At 36.9% G+C, this 12,674-nt stretch overlaps 1 long non-coding RNA gene across 3 annotated transcripts in view; it reads right to left on the bottom strand.

The window, feature by feature from the left end:
- The window catches only part of LOC102158855, a 29,716-nt gene extending 17,345 nt beyond the window's left edge, over positions 1-12,371 (bottom strand). For 2 of the 3 annotated variants that reach the window (XR_002345525.1, XR_002345524.1), the window contains exons 1-2: positions 11,897-12,371; positions 3,636-3,711 (exon numbers count right to left, since the gene is read on the bottom strand). This is a non-coding gene — a long non-coding RNA (uncharacterized LOC102158855). Of the gene's footprint in view, positions 1-2,199; positions 2,452-3,635; positions 3,712-11,896 lie in introns of those variants that run through there. The other variant, XR_002345526.1, reaches the window with a different exon arrangement.

Here is a 12,674-nt window from a genome sequence, read left to right as displayed (position 1 = left end):
TGTCAGGTTTCATCATGTAGCCTCTTTATTACCATGTTGTGAGAATTTGTATAGTTGTAAATCAGAATGACTTTTTAAAGTTTAATTTCTCATTGCAGTAAAGACCCCATGGTTACTATGCCTAACAAGCATGGCTAATCACGCCCATCATAAGTGAGCTCAGGTATGCTTGGCATCTGACTGGAAAATTAAAGTTTTAAAAGTTAATGCCACTGGCAGTTGAGAAAAGCAGCTGCAGTGGTACAATAGAATTGTTGTAGAGAAGCTGGAATAATTCACACAAACTCACCTTGATTGACTAAGTATATTTTTTTGTTTGTTTGTTTGGGTTTACATTTCTTTTCATTCTCTTTTCCTCTGAACTTCTATCTCAGTTCCTATTTAAACTGTCACTAGATTTCTTTTAATACTACTCAAAAAATTGGGGGGGAGGAGTTAATTTTTTAGTAGCTTGAGAACTCTGCTTTTGAGAACTTTAAATTCTAAACTTTTTGAAAAAAAGAGGCTTGATCCTTCTTTCCTTCTTTCAAGCTCTCTCTGTCACTCTCTCTCAATCCCTTCACCACCCCCTTCACCACCTCTGTGCTTCATTAGTATGCAATGATACAATTTAATGGGATGGTGTGAAATAGCCAAAGCCTAAAAGGGGCTTTCTTGAACATACTCTTGGTTTAAATGCTGAAGTAGCAATTTCTTTTTCAAGAGAACAATGAACCTGCTCATCCAGTGTTTAGCAGCTTGGACTTAAATCCAAACTTTTCTTTTTGCACTGTTACATATTGATTCCCGCTTGATCCCTCTTCCTGTTTCTTTGTGGTTTCCTTTGCTGTGTTTGACTAGGATAGCCTATCTCAGTCTGTGTGCGTATCAACATCCCCATGCTTTGTTCTCTTCTCTGGTGATGGACAGCCAGTTTCAAATCTATAGAAGACTACTTTTTAATATATATATTTTGAACTATTTCTAACATTCCACGATTATTGTGAATATGAAGGAAATCTGGCTGCCCCTACAATCTGCTGAATAACGCAGGGCAGTCTGAATTAGCTGGCATTTAGTTCTTTCTTCTGTACACAACTTTTATTGCTAACTTATTTGAAAAGGAGCCAGGGAGAAGAGAACTAGCCAGCACTTTAGTGGTGTAGAGCTAATACCTTTGCCCTAGTGTGGGAGAATCAAATTTTCTCTGTGTATCTGGGGCTACACAAAAGACAAGTTAGCACCTTCTAGCACTTAGGAATCCCTCAAATGGCCTTTGCTAATAGAGTCTCTGAGTGATTGAATCACTTCCCCTACAAAAACAAAACTGAAGGAAGAAAAATAAAATAAAACTGCATATTCTAAGTAGATGTAAAAGAAGTCTATAGTTTAAGAAAACAAATTAAATCTCTTTTGGGGGAAAAAATCCATTTGCCACTAGGACTCTATCATATCAAGAGAGACTGTATCAGTACTGTTGAATTTCTTCTCTCTCAGATCCAAGCACATCATTCTGCACAGAGTGCCAGGCTTTGGCTTTCTGGGATTCTGAAAATTTGGTTTGTAGAGCAATGAACAGTGTCAAATTCTTTGTTCAACATTCTGAAAACCAAGTCTCACATTGTGAATTCTGTTTTCTGATTTCTAAATCCTGAGTATTGCATGCAAAATACATGTGGGGTGGAGATTAGAAAGATTTTGTTGGTATAAGTTTTTACTCCCTTTAAAGCATGTGCTTTATTCAATGAGTGTGACTCAAGTATACCCATGCTCATTTTGGGGTGAGTTAGATTGTTTGATTTACATTTTATCAAATATACTTTCAACATTATACATGGAGTTCCCGTCATGGCGCAGTGGTTAACGAATCCGACTAGGAACCATGAGCTTGGGGGTTCGGTCCCTGCCCTTGCTCAGTGGGTTAACGATCCGGCGTTGTCGTGAGCTGTGGTGTAGGTTGCAGAAGCGGCTCGGATCCTGCGTTGCTATGGCTCTGGCGTAGGCCAGTGACTACAGCTCCGATTAGACCCCTAGCCTGGGAACCTCCATATGCCGCAGAAGCGGCCCAAGAAATGGCAAAAAGACAAAAAAAAAAAAAACAACCTTATACATACTCTAAAGTCTAGCACTGCATTTCATTTCTGATTTAGATTTTGTGTCTTCTAGATCACTACATGGCAAAAAAAAAAAAAGGATTAGATCTTTATTAACAAAATAGTGAATAAAACATAAAGGCAGATTAATGAACATGTAAGAAAGAGAAAAATAAAGAGTCTTCAATGTTGAGCTTGATTTTTAACAAGGTTGATTTCTCAGTTATTCTAGTGTTCTTCCTCTTCATACACTTTTCTATTTCCTTTCCATATTACAGTTAAATATAGAAATATCAAAAGCAAGTATCTTGCATTTCTACATTGCCACCTTTATAACTCAAAGTCTTGCTTATTACAGTCATTCTTTCAGATGTTTAGGCTGAAAAGTAATGTAAAACATGCTTATAGTTTTCAGCATGATGATTACAACTTCAGAGCAAACTGCATTCAGCAAACAGTGGAAAAATTAGCTGAAGACTTAAATTCACTAATATGTGCAACTTAAACAGTAAATAACAGCAAACATAAAATCAACCTGAAGCATGAAACTAAATCTCTTAAAAATATTAAATATATCATCTCCATTTATATAAATGGAGTATTAACTCCCCTTTTAAACAGACTATTTTTAGAGTATGTTTAAGTTCAAAGCAAAATTGAGCAGAAAGTACAGAGAGTTTCCTTAGACCCCCTTACCTCCACATACTCACAGCTTCCCCCAGTATCAAGATTGCACACCAGAATGGCACATTTCTTTTAGTTACCTTTGTATTTGTTAGTGAAAATAGACAACTCTCAGGTGTTGAATTCATTGACACTAGGTATGAAACCCACCAGGGCTCTGTGGGTTTCATATCTACAAGCCTTTCTGTGTCCCCCATTTCTTGTTTTTAGGGAATAAGTTTCAGCCTCCATGACCTTCCCTGAGTTCCAAAGGGAAGGTTCAAACAGTTGCTAATCAGGGAAGGGAGGGGATGCAGAGACCAGAGAGGAGCCATCAAGAGACCATGGTGCAGCCTTTGGGCAGGGTCCTGGTCCCTCCTCAAAGAATATAGATAATATCTTTGAGTTATACCAAACCATTGAACACCAGCTTTGAAAATAATGCAAGCTTGCCTCTACCCTGTTCCTTATCTGTGACTCTACTTTTTAACTCCCAAAACTATAAAACCACCTCCCAATATCTCCTAAGGGGGACACAGTGGCATTGGCCTGCTGTGGCCCTCTTTGCATGGCAAAGCAATAAAGCTATTTTTTTCTTCTTTGCCCCAAACTCTGTCTGTGTGTTTCTATTTGGCACTGGTGAGCAGAGGCTGAGTTACAACAACAGGTTAAAAAAAAAATCCCATTTTTAGCTCAATTTCAAGCCTTGCTGAGGTGTATTATTCCAAGAGACAAATAGACAAATAATACTTTGAGTGCTGTTGCATCTATGATACTAAATGTATCTGAGGACATACTGTGTTCCCTGCATGACACAGAGGAGTGATAAAAGTAACAACTTGAAAAGGAGTCAGTAGAAGCACTAGTTGGTTTGTAGATGTAAATTGACAAATGCCTCACCAGGGATTAACGCCAAGGGTACAGAACAGCCCTCTTTGAGACTTCGCCTCCTTCTACTATTTGCAGTTGCTTCTTCCTGTGGGTGGACACAATTCCAGATGTAATCATTCAATACCCAAGCCCAGCTTCCTCAATCTGCCTCCTAGCAGGACTATTAAAATTGAAGCTTGACAGAGAAATTAAAATAGTGGGTGTCATAACACCCTAGGAAGAAATAAACATTTAAGCCAAACAAACCCCAGCATATAAGAGCAACAAAATAAAGAGCAGAGACTTAAAACAGACTAAGCCATTTGAAAGAGATGGTAATTAGAAATTATACCTTTTTGAATAGCCTGGTGTTTTTTTTTCAGGCTATTATAAGATTATAAACATGTTTTGTCTGTGAAGTCAAATGGATCTTTCTAACAGCAATTCCAGTATGAATGCCATACCAATTCTGGGCATTAAATACACTGTGCTGAAGGCATTTGCTAAGCCCATGAATCAGTAAGATATCTATCCTCTTTGGCCATCCAGGTCTTGAATATTAAATAGGAAAGTCTTAAAAACCTTGGTTCCATAAGCTTTCATTATATTAGAGACAGATGTATTTTTTAATGAATCAGGACTATGAGTATTGATTTTATCAAAGAGTTCTGGGAACATTAACAGAAAAGAGATTCTCATGACATCATGTCCCTCAACATAATGTGTGCATACAATCCATGCAGGCCATGTATATTTTATAAAATTATTGATGAGAAAAAGGAATCCCTTTAAACCCTTACTCTTTAAATGATGTTTCTCCACCATCCTCTTATCTTGTTGCTTTGAGGCTTTTCTAAGTGGTTGATGGTTCCTGTATCTACAGCTCTTCCACCGGCATTTCCTCTGCTTCAAGAATTGTCCTAAAGTTTGCAGTCAGTCCTCTTCGCAATTTCCCCCAATGCATTTGCCTCTATACCCCTTCCCATCTTACCCTAATTCTACAAACCACTTACAAACAATTGTTGTTTAAGAGTCAAGCATTCACAGTGCACTTGCTTTGCAGGAAAATTGGTAGTGAATTAAAAAAGGAGATGCCATCATCAAATTACTGTAACACTTATGTATGCAACTTTTAATTTCAAGGCCAGCAATGTACAGCCAAAAAAAGATTGTTTGCTTTTTTAACATTTTTGAGACCACTTTATCATTGCTCAATATTTATTGAGAGCCAGTGGCATTTAAATCAATTCTTATGACAATAACTTATTTCTATCCATTTTTGTCTTAATGATTTTATAAACATTTTGAATAAACAACTCGTTTGTGTATCAACTCTGACTCACAAAAAAATGCTGTACAAATATTTATTCTATGAATGAATGAGGAAAAGACTTCCATTTGCCATTTGGAGCTTTCTTTTCACAAATAAAGTATTTAATGAAAAACGTATGGAAAAGCATTCACAAATCTGTATGTACACATACCACAAAATACTCAGTTGTTACTATTTCTTTAAGCATCAGATCTACTTCTTCTCAGTGTTTGCAAGACATAGCAAGTCTTTTATATTGGCATAATGTTGTTAAAAAATAAAAGGCTGTAGATAAGGAAAAGGAGTCTTTTTTTAATAACTGTGCTCTGACAGAAAGACGGGATTGGTGGTTTCAATCTATGGGCTATACAATTGGAGGCAGACAGTTACTTAGGGCATGTTACATGTGGTTTGAACAACTAAGAATAGTTATGTTTAAAGCATAGATATCAATGTCTTAAAAGCCACTCGCGGGATAGACAACAGCTTCTTCTTTAAGCACTTAATTTTTTTTGTCTCAAAATTAATATTTTATTATTCCTTGGAGCACTTGACATGGTGTTTATGGTTTGAAGATGTACAGCAACCACCATACAAACTAATATTAAACCGTGTCTTCAAAACCCATAGAGAGAAGGTGCTGCAACTAAATGCTTTAGCACATAACTGAAGTAATTAACTATAGTAGACAGATTTAATGCCATGAGGGTTTATTTTAACCAAGGACAAAGGTAGAGAGGGGCAGGGCAGGAGATGAAATGGATACAGTGGGAAAGTAAAAAATTAAATAAATGTCAGTGTTTCCCATCTCAGGAACAGTGGCTCCCTGCTACTTTCTGAACTATTATGTTCAAAGCTGTTGATTTAGGCTCCTGCTGGTAAACATGCTTTTTTATAACCTCAACTCATCCATATTTCACACAAGAGACTTCATAAAAGAGACAGATTTATAATTTTCTGTCACTGAATTCAAGATTACCAATTATTTCTTTATTGAAAATTTTGCATCCTTTACTAGACTAGGTATTCATAGCTTTATAGACCTTTTCTTTTTTTCTCAGTCACTCAATTTAGATTTATGAAGCCTAGGAGTTTTCTCCTGCAGCAACTCACAAAAACATTCTACTTCAAATTCACAGTGCCTCAATCAATGTAATTATTGCCAGGAACAAGCTGCAAGTTTTAGAATTTATTATTTGCTTTAATAATTCTATATCCTTGGATTATGTAATGATTTTGCATGAATGGAAAATAAGGATTTTTGAGGACAGAATACATGGCAATATTTAAAGATCCCTTTGTAGATTAATTGGACATTCATATTTAGAAATTTAACTTCTCTCTGTGTACAATCCAAGATTTAAAACTTTCCAAACCATATCAATAGCACACTTTCAGAACACGAATTAAGTTGAAGTTTGCAGAAATAGCAAGGAATTTCAACTCAAATTTATTTTACAATGAGACTGCAAAAATGAGGATAGGAAAGTTTTTGAAATATGGGTGATATTTTGAGCCTGAGAGCTGAAAGTCAGTGCCCACACAAAAAAGAAAGACATGTCATCGTATCTTCTACAGGTGCTGTGCTCTGTCCTGTTGATATAGTGTTTTCCCTCTGGTACAGTACTGAAATGTGTAGAATCTGTGGGGGTGTTAGAAAAATATAGTGCAGCAAATTTCCTGTAGTATAGTATAACAAATGGTTAAAACTCCTAAAATATGTCTTAAAGAATCTGGTATTTCTTACAGGGCTAATAATCCTATTTTACCTGACTGCTGATCCCAAAAGAAGAGACTCAGGGTTATCACACACTTTGGCTTTTGAAGACTAGAAAAAGGAACCCCCAGCTTAGAAGCGATGGAGCACCTTTCTTGTCAGGGCATATGGCCCAAGCAGCAATGAAGAGGAGGCTGAATTTCATCCCTCCCACAACCAGGCACTTAGTATGGACCTTGTACAGCCACTTGCTACAGCTCCTAATTAAATCCCAGGGAGTTCAACAGTAAGGGCTGGCACAGAAAGTGAGACCCAGATACTTTTACTTTCCAGATATCTCACCTGCATCATTCCTTATGAACACCTCCACTGTACACTTATCCCTCAGAAGTAGAATATTCAATAAAGGTTTGCAGAATAAATGAATAAAACAAAAGTAGGTGTCTATAAAGATGAGGAGCCATGGATTACTCCCTAAGAAAAAAATTATTTGGATCTAATGCTCTGTGACTAGATAAATACTTTTATCTACACTATATGTGCATGTTTATAGTGTATATTATCTTCTTTTGATCTTCACAATAACTCTGGAGATAGAGTGCAATATTTTTATCCAAATTTTCACATTAAGGAATAGTAGTTCAGAGAGGTCAAATGGCTTGCCTAAAGCTATGTAGCAAGTTAGGGAGCAACACAAGCAGAACTCATCTTCTGAATGCAAAAAAGAGACAGTGAGTACTACTGAAATTCACATGCAAGAAACAGAGTATAGTGGATTTTGAGAAGTTTTTTTTTGTCTTTTGTCTATTTAGGGCCGCACCATGACATATGCAGGTTCCCAGGTTAGGGGTTGAACTGGAGCTGTAGCTACTGACCTACACCACAGCCATAGCAACTCAGGATCCAAGCTGTGTCTGGGACCTACACCACAGCTCGTGGCAACGCCAGATCCTTAACCACTGAGCAAGGCCAGGGATCAAACCCACATCCTCATGGATGCTAGTCGGGCTCATTAACCCCTGATCCACGATGGGAACTCCTGGGTTTTGAGATTTTATTGAATAAAATCTGAATATTGATGGATAGGAAAATCAATGGAAAATATGGAGAGATCTTCCATACCTGTCCTGGTAGATTTTTTTTTTTAACCTTTCAGGCATTTAAAAAATATGCAATGACTCATATAAACTTTAACATGTCTCTCAATTTGTTTTGTTTGTCAATATGTGTATGTGAGGGTGTCTGTATAATTTCATATTGGATGCAGGAATAGCTCTGACCTCCGCTAAAATTCTAAGAAGGATACAAGGATAAGATATTTTTGAGGAAAATTGCTAATAAAGATTATTGTAAGAAAGTTTATAAATAATATTATAGAATCCCTTCTGATCATTCTCATAGATAGGTAAGTCTTCATAGGACTCGCTTCCAAAATCAAAAGACAAAAGAGTATCACATGTAAATGGTTCCTACGTAAGTCACTTTGTTCTCTTGTCTTTGTCTAGAATTTTTAAAATTATACGAAAATCCAAGGTTAGGCTAGGGGGCCAATAGCCAACATATTTTCTTAAAATGTCATGAAATGCAAAAGTTAAAATTCTTGAGATTCTAGAGGTAGTGCAAGAATTGTAAATATTCTGTTTTATGAGTAAAATAGGTATACTATATGTAGTGTTGAACAAGTCACATTGCAAATGAGTTGAAACTGTGCAATTCTGAGTTTTTGTTTATCCTCAAGGGTATATTGTTTTTATATTTTAAAAACATAAATGTAACAAAGTACAGTATCAGAGGCCCTTTATAGGGTCACATTTAATGGTACAAACTCCAAGTTGCTATAATATCAAAAACACAGTGTAACTTGAAAATAGAAAAAAGAAAAACAGAGAAAGAAAAAAAAAAAAACGCATTCATGTAAAATATTTTGGCTTACAGTATCCTAAATAAGGCAGAAAAAAATCGTTGGACTGTAACATTCACATATTATTTATGAACATAGTAACAAGAAGATCTGGGTTTTACAAAACCCTTCTTGGTCCATTAATTTTTCATCAGCATTTTTTTCCTTTATCCTCTAAATAATACATTTAAAAGAGGAGATGTATAATCAGTGAAATTTTCAAGATTCATTTTGATAGAAATAAAATCATGTAAACTTGCTTATATTTTCTAAAGGTGAACCACACCATATTATATTCTAGCTTCACTTTATGCATTGATTTTATTCCTTGTTGGTATGCCTCCCTTTAAAGAAACAATTTTGCATGAACTTCTAAAGGATAAAATATTTACATCTCAAATTTCACCTGTTTTCATGGCTTAAGAATATGCAGCAATTTTTAAGTACTTTGAAATGAGACACATAATAATGCAAAATGAACAATGAAAGAGAAAACTGGGTAGTAAGAGTTAAAAATATCAATAGATTAAGAACTCCCTGGTTTTTACCACTACATTTTCATATTTCTTTTTTAGAAGAAATCTGCTTTTACTTTCTTTCTCTTTTTCATAAGATTTAAGAAATCCTCCCAAGATTTTGAAAGCTCCTTTTGGGGGCTTTCCATAATGACAGCTGCAGGCTGTTACTTCAGGTGACTGAAATCTTTTTCATAGAAGTCAGTTGAAATTATGCTTTCAGTAATCATACTAAACATACTCTGAGAATAGAGAGAGCAAATAAATATGTATAGGATCAATTTTTACATTCAATTAAATATTTGCATTTTACTCCAATAATTAACATGAGGATGAAAATGAACTTATGAAGCACATTATACATGTTGATATAGCCTACATTACCTTACTAGGGTTAAAATATTATCATTATGCCTGATATGCACATGTGAAAGCAGATCCTAGGAATGAAGCATTTATAGTAAACATCCATATGTTTTAGTAAACACAATTGCACACTTTCCAGAGTAAGCAAATGTGCGAATTCCTTAAATGGTACTGAAGAATTAAAATAGTCACTCTTTTTATATCTTTTATATCCCTAAAAGAAAAAAAAAAAAACCAAAACACTAAGAACACTAAATAGCATGCATTGAGACTGTAACAAAATAATGTTAAAAATAGTAACAACAAGAACCTATTTGGAGACATAAACACACACACACTAAGCCTACCATTTTAGGCACTATTATTCTCATACTTTGCAGAAGGCTAACCTTAAGACAGAGAAGCATTTTAGTAATACTCTAGTGATAATTGACATTGTAGAACTTAAGATCTAGTCTTAAGAACTAGTCAAGTACAATAAACTTAACCATTACATAGTATTTACCAATGTGAGCTACAGGGCACTTTTCTAAGTACTTTCCACATATTGATTTCATATAATCTACCTTATTTGGTTGATTTGATTATGGTCTTCATTTTATTGATAAGGAAACTGAGTGATTAAGTAACTGTGAGAAAGGTCACATAGCTAGGAAATGGCAGCAGAAATTTAAATGTAGCCATTCTAGCTCTGATGTGTATTAACCACGCTTTGGCTTAGATGTAGTTTCATTAGCTTAAATGGTTAAAAATTGATCTGATTCTGATAATCCTCAAAGTCTTAATTTATAAATATCTGAAAACATTAGAGGTCAGAGACTTCTTTTTGCCATGCTTCTCTCTCTGGAGGAATATTGGGGTTTCCATATGCAATAAGAACGGTGGCCTCCTCCCCTCTTTCAGTTAAGGACTCTGAATTAGGGTCCTGAGGCCATTCATAGTTTTAGGACTTCATGACCTCATGACTTTGGGGAAAAATTTTGTCTTTCCTTAAATGTTTACATCTTGGGTAGCTGCCTCTAGGTAAGGGAAATGCTTTTAGGCTCTCTGTTAGCTTGTCTCATCAAGAAAGAAACCATAGGAAACAAGTGTTATACTGTGTATGAAAACAGTACCATGAAGATTAATGAATTTATCAGAAAAATCATAGGAAATAAACATTGATTAAAGCAAGAAAAAAGGAACTATATAAACTCAACTGCTTTGCAAGTTTACTCTCAGTGTCCTTCTAGACCTGTTGCATTCCTAGGCTGGGAATCAGAGGGAAGAGAAATCAGGCAGAATTTCAGGAATGTACTGTCAGGGCTCTAGCTGCACCATCTCCAACCCCACATTGAACACAACCTTCAGGTTACAGGCCATTTTCAACTCTTCACCTGCTAAGACTTAGGTTCAGGGAGTATCATGAAACCAAGCACTTGGAGTATTGCTGTGACTCATTTTCCATAAATGTGACTCAATTTCTCAAAGCTTTAGGAACCAAATCTCTCAGTCTCTTGCCTGTTTTCTGATCCAAAGCAAAGAGTCAGAAAAGGAGGGAAACGGCTTTTTTAAATTAGCGACCAAGTGTCTTAAAACTTACCATCAGAGCCCAATCTCTTTGTCCGTGGGATAGGTTTCATTTACAACTTCTGACTTATCATTTTAGGAATGCATTTTACAACTAGCCTCATAACTCCTAGCCTTGGTTCCTGATAGAATCATTTCACAAAACCCCAAAACTTCTCTTTCTTTACTGAAATTCTATAATGCCTTGCACACCTTTTACATTCATTAAAATAGGTTATTAAATTTTTAACAGCTGCCCAATTTTTACCAGCAGCGAGGGATGTTTCACCAGTAGGTGAGCCTCTACACAAGAATAGCACTATGTGTTACATGGACAACTATTGACACAGGCTTATTCACTTGTGCACAAATTTGATTGAGTTCACACTGTGCTTCTTATTTAAAACCTTGTCTATATTTTTAGCCTTCCTAGTTAGTAAAACACCTACTTAGTTATAACCACTGGTCTTTGCTATCACCATCCCATTACTACTTATAAATTGACCTTAGTGACTAAGTCATATGGGTAGGGTTGGGGATGGGGAGGCAGGTGGGGTATCTGACAATCCAGGACGCAGAATAAGAATTAATAACGTTAGGAGAAAGCCATGGTCTGATTTCCTCTCCAAGAGGACATAGCAAGGCTGTGGGAAAAATGGTACCCGGAAGTAATGACAAAGTACTGAAATGCTGTTTCCTTTTTTGACCTCTGCCCTCATCTCTTCCCTCCCTGTCCCCTTTAAAATCCGTTGTTGTGTTGTACCTAATAAAATGTGAAAATATTGTGCAAATGTTAATAATAATAATCTTTTGTACATAAGGACTTAGGGGAAAACAATCTCCATTCTCATTTCTTTGTTATGCACATTACCGGGCCACAGCCGATCCGGCCAGGGAATTTTTTTCACTTTTGCCCTGTATGTCTTCACTGACCTGTTAGGGACCAGAGTCTCTCTCCAACAAGGGTTCTTCGGCCTGCCCTGCCGTCACTTGCACCAATAGAACAGGGTGGCGTTGAGTTTCCAAGCAAAGGAGAGTTTCATTTGTTGATCAAAGAACGAAGGAGGCACCAGCTAGAGCTCTTACATTAAGGACCAAGTGTCTTACAACTTAGCATCAGGTTGTGGGCAGCGGCCATTGTTCAGGGTTCTCCTCAGGGAGGAGGGGGCAGAGTGCTCAGAGGCAGACGCATGCGCACTGCTCACACCCCGTCCCAGTGCGCCGTGCATCTTTACGCATGCCCATCACCGCAATTTGGAATTGAGGCGCTGTTCCGCAGCGCTTCTGCACACGTCCAGTCCGCTGAGGTGTCAACTAAGGTGCCTTCGCCACCATTTCGCAGAAGGCACTCCGGCTGAAGGACCCAGAGCCAGGTCTCCACACGCCGTATCCTATGAGCAAGTGAAACGACTAAACACAAAGGAAAAAAGGTTAGATTTTATTTTATTACCCAGATCCTCTATTTTTTTCTTTTGCGTTTTAGGGCCGCAGGTGTGGCATACGGAAGTTCCCAGGCTAGGGATCGAATCAGAGCTACCCTTGCCAGCCTATATCATAGCCAGAGCAACACAGGATCCAGGCTGTTTTTGCGAACTACACACCACAGCTCATGGCAATGCCGGAATGATTGTTGTTGTTGTTGTTGTTTGTCTTTTTAGGGCTGTACCGGTGGCATATGGAAGTTCCCAAGGTAGGAGGTTCCCAGGCTTGA

Source organism: Sus scrofa, chromosome 6 (assembly GCF_000003025.6).
Source record: "Sus scrofa isolate TJ Tabasco breed Duroc chromosome 6, Sscrofa11.1, whole genome shotgun sequence".
In the NCBI taxonomy this organism is placed as follows: Eukaryota; Metazoa; Chordata; class Mammalia; order Artiodactyla; family Suidae; genus Sus; species Sus scrofa.
This window is presented reverse-complemented; position numbering and strand designations above follow the sequence as displayed.